This window comes from Podarcis liolepis, assembly GCF_965112155.1.
Source record: "Podarcis liolepis genome assembly, chromosome: 9".
Classification (NCBI taxonomy): domain Eukaryota; kingdom Metazoa; phylum Chordata; class Lepidosauria; order Squamata; family Lacertidae; genus Podarcis; species Podarcis liolepis.
The window spans coordinates 41,154,184-41,173,048 of record NC_139564.1 but is presented as its reverse complement, the minus strand read 5'-3'; the positions used below and the strand labels follow the sequence as shown (position 1 = coordinate 41,173,048).

At 40.1% G+C, this 18,865-nt stretch overlaps 1 long non-coding RNA gene across 7 annotated transcripts in view; it reads left to right on the top strand.

Annotated features, from left to right (window-relative positions):
• The window catches only part of LOC310714655, a 28,548-nt gene extending 13,833 nt beyond the window's left edge, over positions 1–14,715 (top strand). For all 7 annotated transcript variants that reach the window (XR_014529924.1, XR_014529925.1, XR_014529926.1 and 4 more), the window contains 4 exons: positions 5,328–5,406; positions 6,859–7,106; positions 7,312–7,410; positions 14,420–14,715. This is a non-coding gene — a long non-coding RNA (uncharacterized lncRNA). The remainder of the gene's footprint in view (positions 1–5,327; positions 5,407–6,858; positions 7,107–7,311; positions 7,411–14,419) is intronic.
• The last annotated feature ends 4,150 nt before the right edge of the window (positions 14,716–18,865 follow it).

Below are 18,865 nucleotides of genomic sequence, written 5' to 3'. Positions count from 1 at the left end.
TTTATTTCATGAACTGTCAGACTAGCTTAATGTGCTTTTTCATATGCTTATTATTTGCAGTTCTTAAATATCATTATGGGAAACCATTACACTTGATTTTCAGAATGGAGAAATATGTTTCAGAAGGAACAAACCTACTTCTGTCAAAATGGCATCTTCTTTACCCCAAGCCACTGATCCAAACATCCATACTTTTGCCTATTTTTTAATGTCAGATTGGATCAGAATCCTTATTCTTACAGTCTTCAGTTTGAAAATAAAATGGTGCCTCAGGAATATTTTGACGCCTTGCAGGTTTTTTTATAGACTATGTAAGAATTTTTTGGTTTTTTCACTTTCAAGAGAAGAGAAGTTTTTAACATATCACAGTAAGTAAACTTTCCAATAATAAGCTCTGTATCCTAGCAAAAGTTCACTTTATATTGCTGATGAGCAAAACAAACCATGATGAGAAGTACATTGCGTGAAAAACAAAACAAAATGCAGTTGTATATCACCCCAGTCTGGCACAACAAGGTCTCCTTTCTGATGCAATCTAATTGAGAGTGTTTCATATTTAAAAATTAATACCCTTCAGGACAAGGCTTAAGAATGCAATACACATCCATAACCCTCTGTTTTGATTTCTGAAATGCATGTAGAAAATATATACTTTAAAATGTTTAGCAAGTCTTGCAGATGAGGCACTATAATAATTTGCAATGTATATTCTGAACAATAATCAAAAAGCCAATTATTGTCACATTCACCCAGTGCTATACCAGCTGCACTGGCTCCCGGTGGAGTACAGGATCAGGTTTAAGGTGCTGGTTTTAACCATTAAAGCCCTATACAGCCTAGGACCCTCGTACCTACGGGACCGCCTCTCCTGGTATGTCCCACGGAGGACCTTATGGTCTTCAAACAAAAACATCTTGGAGATCCCGGGCCACAGAGAGGTTAGGCTGGCCTCAACCAGAGCCAGGGCTTTTTCGGCTGTGGCTCCAATCTGGTGGAACGCTCTGTCACAAACTAGGGCCCTGCAGAACTTGACATCTTTCTGCAGGGTCTGCAAGACAGAGCTGTTCCACCAGACCTTTGGCCAGGGCACAGCCTAACTTCCTCCTTCGGCAATCTTCACAGAACTCCAGCCCAATGGTTGCCATTAATCTGATTTGAACTGATTTTATAATGAAATGATTTTAGAATGTTGTATCATTTTACTGTTGTTAGCTGCTCTGAGCCCGGCTTCGGCTGGGGAGGGTGGGATATAAATAAAATTTTATTATTATTATTATTATTATTATTATTATTATTAGTAGTAGTAGTAGTTATCTACACAGAGTTTGAATAACCCTTGTTAGCCACTAGTTTTCTTGCAGAGCACCTTCCTAATGCAAGGAGGAGGTGGGGCGCTTTGTATACCACAACCACAGTCACCTGCCTGAAAGTTCAAAAGACACCACTTTCTCCCTATCACTTTTGGCACTAGGTCAGCAACTGAGTGGCCTGAAGGCATTTCACAGGGAATTGGATTTGGCCCGGGAGACTCAGCTTGTTTGCTCCTTAGAACAGGAGCAGGGAACATTCCCCCACCAGACTGAATTTCCTTAAAACTGAGGAATCTTTTTTCACCTGCTCTATTCTACAGTATCCCTAGAATATGCGTAGGCAAACTAGGGCCCGGGGGCCAGATCCGGCTGAATCACCTTCTAAATCCAGCCCACAGATGGTCCAGGAATCAGCGTGTTTTTACATGAGTAGAATGTGTCCTTTTATTTAAAATGCATCACTGGGTTGTTTGTGGGCCATAGGAATTCATTCATTTTTTTCTTTCCAAAATATAGTTCGCACCCCCCCACAAGGTCTGAGGGACAGTGGACCAGCCCCCTGCTGAAAAGGTTTGCTGACCCCCTGCCCTAGAACATCTTTCCATGAGCCAGCAAATATTTTCGTTGGGTAAAGGGCTTAAGGATATTTCATTCTCCTCAACTTAATGCCTTCTCTTTCCTTCACTCCTTGGCTGAAATCTATGCAAGGTTGTGATCTGATTTGGATTTCACTCCTGGTACCTTCCTGCTCCCATGTGCATGGAGGCTTTCAAAGGCTTAAAGATTTTTTTTCTACTCAATTAGCTGTGTACTTTAACTAATAAACTAACCAATTATTCCATTAAAAAAGCTCGATACTAAAGAGGCTCATTCCTGCCATAGGCCACACACTCCAGAATCTCAGTCCTGTGTAGTTCAACTCTTAAAGAGAACTCTACTGTACACAAACACACAGATCTAGATATTACAATTTATTACCCCCTCCCCTCTAATTAATATCAAAACACAACATTAAACAATAGTAAAAGCAGTTCAAAACAACTTAAGATTTCAAAAAAGTGGGTTGTAAAAATCTCAAGTGTCCAAAGCCAGGGTGAACAGCTAGGTCTTCAACATTTGCTGACTGCTGCATAAGGAAGGTGTCAGATGTGGGGAGAGAGTTTCCCCACTTAGGCACTGCCACAGTGTATCACCTCAAAATGTAAGTGTGTGTACTATAATTGTGTATATTGTATGCACACTGTATAGGACTGCCGAGCATTCAGGCATGGGGAATACAGTGGTACCTCGGGTTAAGATCTTAATTCATTCTGGAGGTCCGTTCTTAACCTGAAACCGTTCTTAACCTGAGGTACCACTTTAGCTAATGGGGCCTCCCAGTGTCGCCGCGCCGTCGCGGTGTGATTTCTGTTCTCATCCTGAAGCAAAGTTCTTAACCCGAGGTACTACTTCTGGGTTAGCGGAATCTGTAACCTGAAGCGTCTGTAATCTGAAGCATCTGTAACCCGAGGTACCACTGTATTATAATGCCAGCATTTTTGTTCCATTTTCTAATGCTTCTCTCCCACTGCAGTAGCTGTTGTGTTATGGGACTGTGACTTTTTGACCAACGTACCGGCATGTCAGACAAAATTCCATTCACAGCTGAGGTTTCTGTGTGACACAGGAACAGATGTCACTGGACAATGTCCCTACTTCCCCATCCTTTCTGCAGATGTCTGCTTCTGTACTCCTATGACCCCCCCCCCATGAAAACAGCAGGAAAGAAATATATGCCAGTATATATGCCCTAAATTTCATCACTTTACTCCCACAATCTTCCAGGTTAAGGGGAATGCAAATGGACTTTCCCCCATCATCAAACAACACTAAAAGGAGTGCTAAACATGGGCTATATTCCATTAGTTTTATGGAAGTGGCTTTTACATCATGTAATTAACAGCTGGGAAAACATTGGGGAAATGGAATAAATGGACGTTTGAATGAAGCCTAAGTCCCATTCTGCAGCGTTCATTGGGCAGTGCTTAAACATGGTTTTCCCTTCCTGGCTTGTTTTGCTTTGATTCTATTCCTGTTCCATGCTTCACATCCTCATTTACAAATTTTACAAATGTTACACATTTACAAATGTTAACCTCTATTAAATATATTAAGTTATATTTCATTATATCGATTCTTTCCCCTACACATTCTTCATGCATTTGTAACACAGATTTTTTTTAAAAAAATTTAAAAACCACCCTCATATTATCTGATGCTCACTCCCATAAGAATAATTCTGACACACCTAATTAAATCCTGTAAACTACTTTTTATGCATCTTTCCAGCTTATGCAGGCCCTTTCTCACTGCGGACATGATTTATGACCCCCCCTCCACCCCCCTTGTAATTAAAAAAATCTATTTTTGTCCATTTCTATTCTAGGCATCATTCAGTTGCAGATAAATTTTATATTCTCCTCATGAGTACAGCTGTGAGAAGGGTTTACTGTATTTAAATAATGCCAAAACCATTGGCTTTAATTTACATAGTTAATGCCAAGGTCATGTTTTACTGCTGTGTGTGGATGTGAGCTATTTCCAGAGTCATTACTATTGGTTAGGTGTGGCTATGGCCAAAAAACACTGACAGAAGATCAGTGCAAAAGTTGATTAACAGTTCCAATGAGAGAGAAAAAATATGATTTCTCACACCCATGCTCAGTGAGCACTTGACAAATACATTTTCTACTCAGTTTGTCACTATAAGAATTGCGGGACTGGAGTTATCCTGTCCTCCTGGCCTGGATGTTGTCTCCAGCTCTGCTCTTCGATCCAGTGTTGGGTGGGAGAGGAAAGAGTGCTTCAGGAATGGGACTGCTTTTTCTCAAGGGCCTGAGAAGACATCCTGGATCTAGTACAGCATCATGTTCTCACAGTGGCCAACCAAGTTACCTGAGGGAAACCTACAAGCAGGCAATTTCTACTCCTGCAGTTTCAAGTGACTGATATTCAAGAAATACTGCCTCAGACTGTGGGGACAGAGCAGCCATGGGCTTTAAGCAATATAATTAAGAACTTGTGCTCAAGCTTGCTTTCTCCCTCTTCTCTCCTATTCCTTTTTCCTTAAGTGCCATGTATTTTTTAATATTCTGAGTCTGATGGCAAGAACCACCTCAGAAATTATTTTTGTACATTACTCTGAGAACTCCCCCACTTTTTTTTACTATAAGGTAAAATGGTAAAGGACCCCTGAACGGTTAAGTCCAGTCAAAGGCAACTATGGTGTTGTGGCACTCATCTTGCTTTCAGGCCGAGGGAGTTGGTGTTTGTCCGCAGACAGCTTTCTGGGTCATGTAGCCAGCATGACTAAAGCTCTTCTGATGCAACAGAACACCGTGATGCACAGAAATGCCATTTACTTTTCCTCCACAGTGGTACCTATTGATCTACTTGCACTGGGATGCTTTCAAATTGCTAGGTTGGCAGGAGCTGGGACAGAGCAATGGGAGCTCACCCTATCGAGGGGATTCGAACCGCTGACCTTCTGATTGGCAAGCCCAAGAGGCTCAATGGTTTAGATCACCGTTTAGATTACTTTACCTTTACTATGAGCTAAAGTATAAATGCTGTAAAGGAATAAATAAATTTTTAAAAGTGAGCAACCTAAGCCTCAAAATTCTATGCTTGCACAAGCCTGGGTAGAAAAAATGGGACTTTCATAGGAACCCAGGAAGTTGCTTTATGCTCAAACTAGTGGTCTATTCAACTCAATATTGTTTACACCGATGGGTACGGTTGCTCCAGAGTTTAAGGAAGAAGTATTCTCCAATGCTTTCATTCTCTGAGTAGCTTTATAAGCAGAAAATATTTAAATGAGACATATTTTCTATTTTACAATTGCAACCCTAAAGTGCACCAGCTATGGTAGGATATCAACCACAATATCCCATGCCCCACTAGAATAACCTCTATGAGGCCATAGGATTGCAGCCTTGTCGTATTTATATTGTTCTATATTGTTCTAACTTTTTGTAGTTGTTGTAAAAGGGAAGTAAAAGAGATTTTTCCACACTGAGGAGAACATTGGCTAATCCAAGAAGTCTAAAGAATTCAGGCAAGCCTTAAATGAGATTACTCTGAGACGCTGCTTAAGATGGGTTAAGAGACAGGCGTGCACGCCAGCAAGCCTCTACAAACATTTTAGCGCATGTATCCAATAAGTATTTCCTAACTGGAGAGTAAATAGCTTAATTTGTTTCCCGGCAGTGTTTTCATAATGTCAAACGACATCACTATTTCCCTTTGAAAAATCTCTGGGAAGAAGGTTGGTGCATTCAGATAAATTGAAGCTGAGCTCTGCTTGCTGCACGCTTGAGGGAAAAATAAACAGACGTAACTTAATGCACACACAAAATGTCCCTCTCCTCATTTTGCCTCTGCCAATAAATTTGTGAAGTGCCAAATCAGTAAAACAATCACTCAATAACACTGAGTGGTTTAGTCATCCATATTGCAGGGGTGGAAATACATACAGTGTTTTAGGGTAGAAGCTAGGAATATGGATGTTTTGAAATGCTGCAGTAAGCCCAATTTAGATGGTGGAGGAAGGAGTGACAATTTGAGAGAGGAAAAGTAATTTTTGGTCTCAATTGGCTGTGGATAATCTCTGTAGCAGGGATAATTCTTTCACAATTGTTCCAAAATAACATAACTGGCTAGAACTGGAACCCCCAATGTGGCACCCTCAGATACCCCCATGGTGCCCACCAAAAACCCCTGCCCCTTCCAATTTTAATTGTTTAAAAATTTGGAGGAGTGGTTTTGCCTACATATTTCAAAAAGTGAAAATCTTGACACAAAAGTTGAGTTGTTGAGCTTTTCTGGGCAAAGTTGCTGAGTGTTTTGGGGTTTTTTGGGTTTTACCAAAAGTTGTTGAGTTTTTTGCCAAAATCTACACTTCCTACATAGGTTGCTATACTTCCGGATTTCCCTGGAAATTTCAGCAATTTCCACCCGGACACTGTTTCTGACTGCCGTATTCCAGCTATGTCTGGGATGTATAGCAACCCTAGGTTTCTTGAAGGGGAGGGGGTGTTGGCTGCTGTTTGATTGTCAGTTTTATTTGTTTTGAGGTACGTGCCAGTGTTTTACTTGTATTTTTGGAGGGGGGGGGCAGCGTTCTGAGCAGTGCCAGTTATTCTTCTGTGTAATGGATATTTTGTGGTGCCTGTAACTTAGATTTCCTAATGTTCTACCAAGGCAAAAAATATTGGGGATCCTGGACTAGAGAGTTGGATTTTGACTGGAGATGCTTGTATTCAAATACCGGTACCAGTACTTGCTGAGCTTTGAAGCTCACTTGGTAACACCTCAGTAAGGTAGTGTCTCTTAGCCCAACCTACTCTGCGGCTGATTTTACAGCTCTCTATTAGAAAGGCTGTCCAGTCCATGTCCAGTTTAAAGAACAATTGGATAAAACAGTTACTGGGGAATCAAAGCATGCTACTCTGAAATTCATAAAGGAAAAGGGGTAATTCACCTATTTATTTATGGTATTTCTATACAGCTTTTCAGGCAGTCCTGATATTTCAGTATCGTTGGAAATGAAGACAGGTCCAGTTGGTTAGATCCTCCACACCAATATCATTTCCTTCTCTCTAGTTTGTCATCTACACAGCTGTTTCAAAAAGCACAAAGCAAGATCATTTATTTATACCATTTTGAATCCTGTGCCTTAAGAAAACCTTAGGATAGGGGATATGAAAATGAAGCAAAGAAGAAGGAGAATTGCAGGAATTATTATAAACATAAAAGGTAGTCCAGAGTTTAATTTCTCTCTCTGGTTGATTCATCTAAAATGATGTGTGTGTGTGTGTGTATGCATGTGTAGATATTCCTTGAACATCTGTGAAATTCGAAAAGATTCTGAAAGTCCTCTTCAAAGTATTGCTGGGAATTGGTGGCTTGAATTCTTTTTTTAAAAAAAAACGTTTTCATCCTTTTGCATCTGTTCAAACAGCTGTGGATGTGGTGAGTCGGAAAGGGTGAGGCAAGTCATCAGCCGTCCCTCTGAAGAACAAAGACAAGCTGCCTTGCTAGGATGTGGTTCTGTTAAAAGGTAGTTGTCATCTTCCCACTGGCATGAGATTTGAGGAATCCAAAGTCACCCTGAAGCCAGATTTCCTGTGTCACAGAGCTCAGGTCTAAAATCAGTACTTACTACTGAGTCACTAGGCTGGTATATGTATGTGAGCAAAACAATCATTTGGGTCTGGCTCATAATTACTTACATTGCTTGAGGAACAGGAAGGTTAGGTAAGGTACCCTAAATTTCTCCAGTCCACAGAGTCATGGCTGTGTTGCCTAACAGGCACAGAGCAGTGCAAAGCTTCACTTACTTCATCTCTAGGAATGCAACATAAGAAGAGGCCTGTTAGATCAGACCAAAGGAGCATCTATTACGGCATTCTATTTTCACTGCCTGTGAAAAACCCACAAGAAGGACATGGGAGTGACAGCATCAGAAGCCTAAGTAGCTTCTGATACTGGAGACAATATTTTGTCCAGCCCTTCATTATACAAGTACGTAAATCAATTTCAGCAGACTAAAGAATGGGTAAAACAACATGTCCATAACACCAATGGCTTCAAGTTACAAGAAAGGAGATTCCAACTAAACATACAAAAAACAACTTTCTGACAGTCAGAGCATCCGTCAGGGATGCTTTAGTTGAGATTCCTGCATTGCAGGCGGTTGGACTAGATGACTCTTGGGGTCCCTTGGAACGATACAGTTTTATAATTCTATTAAATACCATAAAGAAATACAAAATAATCACCAGTTACTGTCTCATCTAAAGGAGAAAGCATGCTAAACAACAGAACAGGATTGTTGCATAAATGAGTCTTCAAGAGACATCTGAAGGTTAACAGTGAGGATACCCGCTGAATCTCTGCTGGAAGAATGTTCCACAACACCAGATCAATCACATGAAATGCCTCCTTTGAGGCTGTACACACAAGTCACCCAGTTCATCCATTTGCAACAGGCAGCTAACCCTGACAGTAGAAACCTAGACAGATGTGCTGGCAACCCTACCAAATCTGCTTCCTAAAAAACTCAGCTCTATAATTGATAAAAATAAAAAAGGTAAAGGTAAAGGGCCCCTGGATGGTTAAGTCCTCTCAAAGGCAACTATGGGGTGTGCTGAGGGCTTGTCCACAGAGAGCTTTCTGAATCATGTGGCCAGCATGACTAAACCACTTCTGGTGCAATAGAACACCATGACAGAAGTCAGAAGGCACACAAACATTGTTTAGCTTCCCGCCGCAGCGGTACCTATTTATCTACTTGCACTGGTATGCTTTCAAACTGCTAGGTTGACAGAAGCTAGGACAAAGCAACGGGAGCTCACCCCGCTGCAGGGATTCGAACCACTGACCTTGCAATCGGCAAGCCCAAGAGGCTCAGTGGTTTAGACCACAGTGCCACCCACGTCCTAATAATAATAATAATAATAATAATAATAATAATAATAATAATAATTTATTTATTCCCCGCACATCTGGTTGGGTTTCCCCACCCACTCTGGGTGGCTCCCAATCAAATATTTAAAACACAATACAGCATTATGTATTTATATAATTGAAAAACATCTATTTGGCTTAGTGATTGATTACATTATGATGGCAATGCTCCTTTATCTAGGCAACTATATGACCAAATGCATATTTATACAATTTGTATAATGGCTAGAATGGCAGGTTGTAAATACATAATTAATTCTTATACTCCAGTGCTGGATTGGTCCATTAACTTTATTTTTTATGTTTTGCTTAAGAGAACTGTTCGTTCTAGTTTCTGTCCCCACCCCCCTTTGGGATTTCTTTCTAAGCCAGCTAACAAAGAACTGAGAAACCAGAAGGTCTTTTTGCTTTCTTAGTGTCTGGAATCCAGTAAGGAATTGCATGACTTTGGAATACCTTGGGGGGGGGGCATCCTTCCACAGTTCATGGATAAACCTATAAATGGCTTCCAGTCATAATGGCTGTATCAGCTTGGCTGGGTTCTTAAATCTGGGGGGTCTTTTTCATGGTCCCACTGCTGGGGAAGACACATCATGTGGTGACACAAGATAGGGGCATCTCTGTAGTGGATGGCTCTATGTAGGCCTTAAAAGTGATAATGGAATCATAGAATTGTAGAGTTGGGAGGGTCATCAAGTCCAACCCCCTGCAATGCAGGAATCTCAGCTAAAGCATCCATGACAGATGGCCATCCAGCCTCTGCTTAAAAACCTCCAAGGAAGGAAAGTCCCCCACCTCCCGAGGGAAACTGTTCCACTGTCAAACAGCTCTTACTGTCAGAAAGTTCTTCCTGAATCTCCTTTCTAGGAACCTAAATTCATTGGTTTGGATCCTACCCTCTGGAGCTGGAGAAAACAAGCTTGATCCATCTTCCATGTGACGGCCCTTGAGATATTTGAAGTTGGCTATCATATCTCCCAGTTTCCTATTTACCAGGCTAAACACCCCCAGCTCCTTCACAACCCCTGTGCACCACTTTGATGTTATTGGATGGTATAGAACTATTAATAAATAAATGTAAAATTACTTTTGAAAGGGGTATTCTGATCAATACAAATATGCTTTAGGAGAAGTTTGCTGCCATGATGTTCCTAGCCATACATTATTTGGAAGGGCTCATTGTTAACCTTTCTCTTCCTTTCTTTTTCCCATTCTTTGGCCTGCCCTCCTGTTCTCTGATGTCCTAAGGCTGGACACCTGCCAAGTCGTTCCTTCCAAACACATTAGTTTGTATCATTCATCATGCAACATGCCACAAAGCTGATAGCCCAAGTATGAAAGGCAAACAATGTCAGGGTGTTCACAGGGTGGAAACTACACTTCTTAAAACGAATCCATGTTCTTTTTTAACCCTCTCAAAAGCAGTACGTTTGTTGCCATAGTAATGCTTCCTAATCTGTCCAAAATGTATTCTTAGGATGACACCCAGTGGCCAGGTCAATTAACAACACTACATTTTCTTTAGTTCATTCTTTTCTTGCTGCCAATAATTGTATATATGTAGAGATAGGTCAGAACTTCCAGATAAAATTCCATTTCAACTATCAGCCAGCTTCAAGTTTTCTCTGAAATCCCGAAGGCTCCACTTTCTCTAGATTCTTTTTTTAGAAAAGAGACTGAGGTTGATTATCTTTAAGAAAAAACAAAACACAAGAAAATTCACAGACACACAAACGCAATATTCTAACCAAATGCATGCAGAAAATAATCTTGCTAGTTCTTCTACAAAAGCAAGCATGCTGCAGCAGCAGTGCACTAAGCTATGTCAAGGAAGAGTCCTTCTACATCACCAGCAGCAGACAAGTGAAAACAAGCAGTCATTTTTAATTCGATGCTGTTAAAGGGTTTGTATGGCTTCCACTCATTTCTATCCTCCTAGATTTTCATGGTCAAATTTTTGGGGGTGGCATAATTAGGAAGCTAAGAATAATTCCACACTTACATTATTGTAGACTATGGCATCATTTTGATGGAAGAAAGCACAATGCTACGGTTTAAAAATAGAGCCTTGCAATATTCCTTGTGTTATTCTAGCAGATCTAGGTGACTGCATGTTCAGTGAGAGGAGCATTCTGTCTTATTACTTACAGAGCCCTCTCCTCTCACCTTTGCCAAGGGCATGGCAAGAGTAGTGATATTTTACTGAAAGGATCTACTCCCAGCTTACATTTTGTGGAAGGTAAGAATGGGGCTTCTGTGTATAAATAGCTGTGCTCTCACATACCGTTCCACACAAATTCTTCACCATCAGCTTATGCAGAAGACCCATTCTCACTTTCCACCATATGCATGGAGTTTGAGAGCAGGGCTAGCATATAAAATCTCTCTCCTTCTCCACTCACTGCATGAGTAGCACTGCCAAGAAACCCATTCATATAAGAAGGGAATCCCTCAGCTGCAGCTTCCACCTCAATAGTCTGCACTTCTTGTTACCCAACGATTACCTTAATTATGAGAATCTAAAGTGCCACTCTCTTTTAGGGTCCCCAAAGGTAGAGTACAGATTCCAGGTTGTGGTGTGGAGGCACAGAAGGTCACCATCTTGTTGAAACTAAGCAGGTGTGGGTCTCATCATTATCTGGGAACCATATGTATACTACCTTGGCCTCTGATGGAAGAATGGCAGTATATACATATAATAAAAGAAGCACATGCACTCTGATCATTTTTAATCACAGCATGGTTGCATAGTAGTGTTTCTGTTTTGCAAAACATGTGTTGCAAGTGAATTTCTGAAAAGGGAGGGAGGTGGAGAAAATCCTTAAGGAGGAAAGTGTGTGTCCTTTAGAATTTCCTTGCATTTTACTGCAGCTTTCTTCTTGGAAACCAAGATAGATTTCATTGTAAAGGAATCAATGCCAACCTTCTCTCTGTATTGATTTCCAAAGGTTAAGTCTGAATGACAAGATTAATTTTAAACTTACTGAATGTAGCAAAGAAGAGTCTCAACTCCACCATCTCTCTCCCTCTTCTGGTTGGCTTGGGCTACAATTTGGATTTTTTTTTTTTAAAAAAAGAGCTTTGTAATTGGTCTCTTACCGCTTTTCCCCTTCAGCATCCATATGCAGATCAGTATCTTCATATTTATCAATCCCAGTTTATTGTGTCCATCTTCAAGGGAGTTCTGGGCAGTAGACATGGGCCACACAGCCACCATTTAAGCCTCACACTATCAACAGCCCTTTGGATAAGTTCAGTGTAAAGTGAATCCTTAGTCCAGGACCACACATTAAGCTTCAGAGGTATGAAGCCAGATTTTCCCAGTCCAATACTGACATTCTGTCTACTGCCCCCACCTATACTGGTCCAATACAATTTGCTGCCTGACGCAGAACCCAAACCACACTGTTTCTTGCCTGTACTGCCTGCTTTACCTCGCACCACAAGGCAGGCCCTGTACTAGGGTCAGAGGTTGATGTGAACCTCTCTAGTTTGCACTTTCCGAAACAATATGTGACTCCAAATGAAGCCATCCTTCAAAATTCACACTTCTCTGAATTTTGCGTAGCAGTTCTTCAACCAAATAATCTGCACAAAAATTTGTACATTAGGAGAAAGTGTAAAATGCATACATTTGTGGGAAATAGCATATAAAAAGCATAGTATATGGCAAAATTGCTTGCAAAGATGTGTATCTTTGAGGGGAAATTGCATAAACATGCCAGCAAATTTTCATGATGAGTTTTGAAATAAATAAATCATAAACTAATGCATCCTTACCCTGTCCCACACCTGTTTCATAGATGAATCACTTGCATATCAACTTTCTATATGCCCAAAATTAGTACAGTGTAGTAAGTGACAGCAGATCTAACTTCAGCTTTAAATTATTATTATTATTATTGAATTTTTTCCACCCTATACCCAGAGGTCTCAGGGTGGTTCACAGAACAAAATCAAAATATAAAACCACAAAATATATAATCAAAATAAAAACAACAATCCAATACCCCCCAATCCACATTTTAAAAGGGCATAGGATGTCAATCAAATCAACCAAAGGCATGGTTAAAAAGGAACGTTTTTGCCTGGTGCCTAAAGGTGTATAATGAAGGCGCCAGGTGAACTTCCTTGGCGAGAGCATTCCACAGATGGGGAGCCACTGCAGAGAAGGTTCGTTCTCGTGTTGCCACCCTCTGGACCTCTCGAGGAGGAGGCACACAAAGAAGGGTTTCAGAAATTGATATCAGGGTCCCAGTAGGTTCATATGGAAATAGGTGGTCCTTGAGATATTGCAGTCCTCAGCTGTTTAAGTCTTTATAGGTCAAAACCAGTACTTTGAATTGGGCCTGGAAACTAATTGGTAGCCAATGTAGTCGGACAAGGATTGGTATAATATGCTCAAACCATCTTGCTCTGGTGAGCAACCTGGCCATTGAATTCTGCAGTAGCTGAAGTTTCCGAACCGTCTTTAGAGCCAAAAAAAGATGAAAAAACAAAACTATAAAACAGGCACATAAAATAAAGACTGTCAACTTTATCAGAGCATCATAGTTCCATATTTGCCAGGCATGTGACAACTGTATATGTCATAAAGAAATGCCAAATAATTAAAAAAGTGTCTGGAGGTTCTAGTCCTTGTCAAAATCTCAAATTATGTGTGGCATTCTACCTTATAGCTTTATTCCAGAGTGATTATTTTTTGTGAACAAGGAAAGCTATCTCCAAGCACTCAAATCCATGTGTGGGAGAAAGTCTTTATGAAAACACAGAAAGGATGAAAAGGAATCTAAAGGGCATCCAGACCAATGCTCAATAACTTGAGGAGGAACTAACCATTTCTAGTTGATTAGCTGATTTCACCCATCTGCTTAAGTGTGACAAGAAGGAAGGTGATGCTCCCCGAAATCTTCATACAGATGTTGAACAGGCTTGGGGGTAGAATAGAAGCCTGTGGCACCCTACAGCTTAACAACCAGGGTGCCAAGGCTTAATCAACCAATGACACCCTCTGCAACTGACGCCACAGGTAGAAGCGGAACTTCTGTAATACATTGTGTGTCCTCCCCCTCCCATCTTATGGAACTGGTCCATCTTCTATATTATCAAAACTGCTGAGCCGTTGTGTTTTACACACACACACACACACACACACACACACACACACACTTAAAAGACTGTCCTCTTTCTCTTGTGAAATAATAAAAGTGTGTGTGTCTAATGAATGGCCTAAAAAGGAACATACAAATGTGATGAGAATATAGAGAAAGAAAGAAATTGGTTGGTAAGCCTTCTAAATGATTTCTCCGCAAGTATTCAAAGAACTACTTAACCTGGTGCTCAGGTCAGCTGGGAGAGAGAGGGAGAGAGACTGTCTACATAAAAAGAAAAAATACATACAAATGGTTTATTGAATAAAATGAATTAGTTCATTCATAGATCTTGAACTTCAAACCTTTGGCTGGTAGACAAATCCTGTAATGCTTTGCCAACTATAGAATACAACTTAAAATAAGAGAGAATTCCCTGTATTTTAAACTCACACTTGCTCTTTAACTCACCCCCTTCCTGTAACCTTTTTATGTCAGTTTCTTTTTCAGTATTTTACAAGGATCTGTGCATGAATGATGCTCCTGATTTGCAATTAGAGACAAGCCAAACTCCAAGGAAACCAATTAAGGAAAGAATATGCTGCACAATGTATTATAACGCATTATGAAAGACAGAATTTTCTACTAAGAATACAGAAGTCATTGGCGGCTGAGTAAAATGTGCATCTTAGCAGCAAAATATCTCTAATTAGTGGTTCTGAAAGTTTAGTACAATGCCCTGTTTCAACACCTAGCTTTTTACTGCAAAAATGCAGTGTACGATTAAAAATAATTCTTAGAATGGATGCTATAATTACAATATCCAGTTTTTTTGCCAAGAATGTAAGGTCCCACATATTCATCAGTTGTCTTGCTGACAATTTCATTTCCCAGAAGGTGGAAAAAGTAACAAGGGAATCATCCCTCTTGGGCCTGAGAGGAGGAGGAACTAGATGACTTGGAACCTTGGGGGGAAGTGATCCTGTCCTCTTGGGTTTCATGAGACAGAGGCAAGGGAAAGCTGAATGTAGTTGGACATGCACTCTGGACTTTAAGAAATCTGGTTTCAAAAAGTTTAAAGAAATACTGGGTAAGATGGCACGGTCAGAAATATTCAAAGAGAAGGGAATCCAAGAGGAATGGGCTTCTTAGAGGTGAAATATTGAAGGTACAAAGGCAGAGAATTCCAACAAGAAAGAAAAGTGGCAGCGGTGTGGCTGTATAAGGAGCTTACAGATGAGCTGAGATGTAAGAAGGGTATGCATAAGAAATGGAGAAAAGGGGAAATAACAAAGGAAGAGTATACATGAATACCTAATGGTTGCAGGGAGAAGGTCAGGTGGGCCAAACTTCATAATGAACATGGGCTGTATATTTTGACAGAGTGTGTATGTTATGCAATGGCTGGTCCCTGCAGACTGGAAGCAAGCAAATGTGGCCACCAGCTTCAAAAGGGGTGGGGGTGACACAGGGGAGACCAACTGGTGAGCTTGATATTGATACCAGGAAAGCTCCTAGAACAGATAATTCAACAGTGGGTCTGTGAGCACATAGAAAAGGGTGTTGTGGTTTATCAAAAACAACTCATGCCAGACAAATCTCATTTTCTTTTTTGATGGGGTTTCAAGCTTGGTGGATCAGGGGAATGCTGTGGACATAGTGTATCTTGATTTAAGTAAAGCTTTTGACAAAGCCCCCCCATGATATTCTTGTGAGGAAGCTGGTAAAATGTGGGTTGAACAAGGTAACTGTTAGGTGGATTTATATCTGGTTGACTGACTGAACTCTGACTGGGAGTCTGCAGAATGAAGACTGGTCTCAAAGTACAACATATAAACATTACACCAATTGGGAGATTCCCAACCAATGGTGCTGGCCTGGGTTTATCAAACTTTCTTAAAAGTTTCAATATTCTTGAGTGCATGCGTCATTGGCAAAACAGGGCTCTGTATTGTGAATAGTTGACTCCAGTCCTTTATGTGATTCATTATGAAAAGTAGAGAGGAAAGTACTTTACTATCAGATGAGAATTGCCATGAAGACTACTTGGAGTCGGGTAATTATATATTTCTGCAGAAGCTGCATCAATAGTTTTCAAGAGCCCCTGTTGCTTTTGAGAGGTGACGGAATGAGTCTAAATGTCTCTGTTCTAAAAATTATTTTGTATTAATTTTTAATTTTCAAATTTAAAGAAGTAAAGAAAGGGGGAAATTATTAAAGAGAGAAAAGGAAAAGGAAAATTATATATATATGAATAATACTGGATGATATCTGTGGGCCTCATCTAAGCCTGTAATTCTGTATATGAGAAGTGTAAAATCCAATAGAGGAAGCTGCTGATCCCGTCAGACCAATTGGTTGTTGGGCTAATGGCCTAGGCTGCTCAGTGAAGCATCGTATTTTGCATGACTAAAAGAGTGGCCCATGTTTCCATAGTGACAACTGAATGATGGTGCTCTCCAGGAGGGACAGGCATTCCCCACCACTCCTCTTGACTTTGTGCCATGTCATCCTAGGATAGAGAACAATAGGTTAAGTGGGGGCTAGTTTTTGGCTGATGATGAGAGGTAGAGACACAGAGTTTTGTCTTGCACTGTGCTGGACTCCACCTATGGTTTGGGGATCTCCCTGGAAACCTAATGGGGAAACTAGATCTGTTAAAGTGTTAGTGGTTTGATTCCTTCCATCCTATGCTCAAGTTGTATATATGTAAAAATTAAAACATATGCTACAGTCTCCATTGACTTTCACTTCAAGATAGCTGGGTAAATACTGGAACCCCCTGGATAATATAAGCCCTCCTTATGTCCAAATAGGTATCTACATGATATTGACATCTATATGCTCAAATGTAGTCAGAGCAATGAGGTTTTTCAAGATATTCAAGGGTTTTAAAAAACTTTTTATATTGGTATCATTTTCCCCACAATGCACCAGAATGATATCATGACCAAGGCACAGACGGCAGCAAAAACCACTGCAAAAAAGAAAGAACAACGCATGCAGGTAGCAAATTGAATATTATTTCTATGATAATAAACAACTAGGGAACAAACTAAGTACTTAAAAATATATATATCATGCCCACCGCCATAATCCATTCGAAAGTCCTGAGATAAATAGGTAATTGAAGTAATTCTCGACTGTGTGAAGATTACACATGCCCACCTGTTTTGTGAAATTGATCATTTAGCTCCTGAATTTTTTCAAGATCCTACAACATGAGATAGGATTTGGCAGTATGTTCACTGAATATTTCCCTGCTGTGTACATCATAACCATTTAAAGAGATGCACCCAAGAACATAACTAGTAAGATATTGGTGTTCTCTAGACAGTCTATGGCCCAGCATTTTGATTCTGGGGAGTAAAAATATGCAGGTGAAATATGCTTAGGAGATACTACTTATACAATGAGTATTTCTCATAGATAAATATTTGAGTTTAAAGAGCTATTTGAAAATCAATATCCGCGTTAGCAGCTCTTTTAACAGCAGTTGTTTGTATTCCCTAATTTTCCCTAACTAGCAATTGTGCATCATGACACATACTTTTATGCAATAAAAGAACACAAAGTAGGAATACAGACATGTTAGCTGATCCATATAAACTGGGGTGCTAACCAGACTAACAGCTTGATCCTCTGCAAGTGCACTTATGCTTGTTGATTTCCATTATTTTAAGTGTAGCCACTCTGCACAGAATTCCTATGTACAAGTCACCATAAACTATATACTTACAGGATAACTTCTAAAAATGTTTGATGGGAAGAGAATTTACTGTTCCACAATAATTTTATTCCCCAAATCAAAGTCCCCTTTTCTTTTCTCAGACTTGGAAATATTCCCCATGTACTTTACAATTCATTTTTGACAGCCTTTATTTTCATTTTTTGCCCTCTAGAGTACAGAAGCACATTGTTCTGAATTCCTCTTTCACCTTTTTCATCACTCAGATCTTTCGCAGACATATATTTAACATGTTTTTGTATCATACTGTATGCACCAAAGGGCTTTAAACTTTAAAGGCATGCCAAGGGAAAGTTACAGTGTGAACATTGTTAAGTTTCTCCACATCCAGACAGCATGCTAGAATAACAGGCTGCAACCTTAGCTACTGTACGTAAGCCACTGCAGAAAGAGACTTTTAAAAAACATGTTTTCACCTTGTCTTCATTTTCCAGACAGCCAATCACATAGCACTCCTTAGAGCCTGGATCTTTATAGGAAACACATGGGGAAGCCAAAATCATAGTATGATTAAGCATTCGGCTGCAACGCCATCTTCAATTCAACCCAACTCTACCAGTATTGAGCAGGGGGAAATGGCATGGAAGTAAACATATCTGCCCTGGTATTGTTATTGAGCAGCATCCAAACATTTCATTACATTGAAGGTCAAATATTTCCCCAAGCTATTATAATGCTGCCCTGAATTTTAAAATTGTGTTTATTGCAAAAAAATAAAAATAAAAATTGCCAGTATATCCGCTGAGCACATCAAAACTTAGCTACAGAATTCTGAGCATAAATGAAATAACGGACTGATACCCAAGGCACAAAGAAGGGTATTTTCTTCTTTCATCTCAGTGTCTGTATGAGGTTGATCCAAATCTAGTGATAACTCTCCGTTTGGGGACAATAAGGGAAAAGGGCAAATGTGATACTGGAAGACCTGTTAGCAACATTTCTAGGCATCTAAAAAAATGATATTTATCTAAAAAATGATAAACCAAACAAAAAATGGATACCGGCAGACCTAATTGGAGGGATATGAAGAATTAGGATCCAGCATATTGTTTGGTTAAAGTAGGGTAAGGAAACTGGGTTCTTAAATTCCCTACTACACACAGGGCAAGTTTGACAGCTGGGCAGGGCTGCCTAAATGTTGATCATCTGACATCACAATGATGTCACGTATTCTGAAGTTGTATAGTGCTTTGCATAAAAGTGTCCGG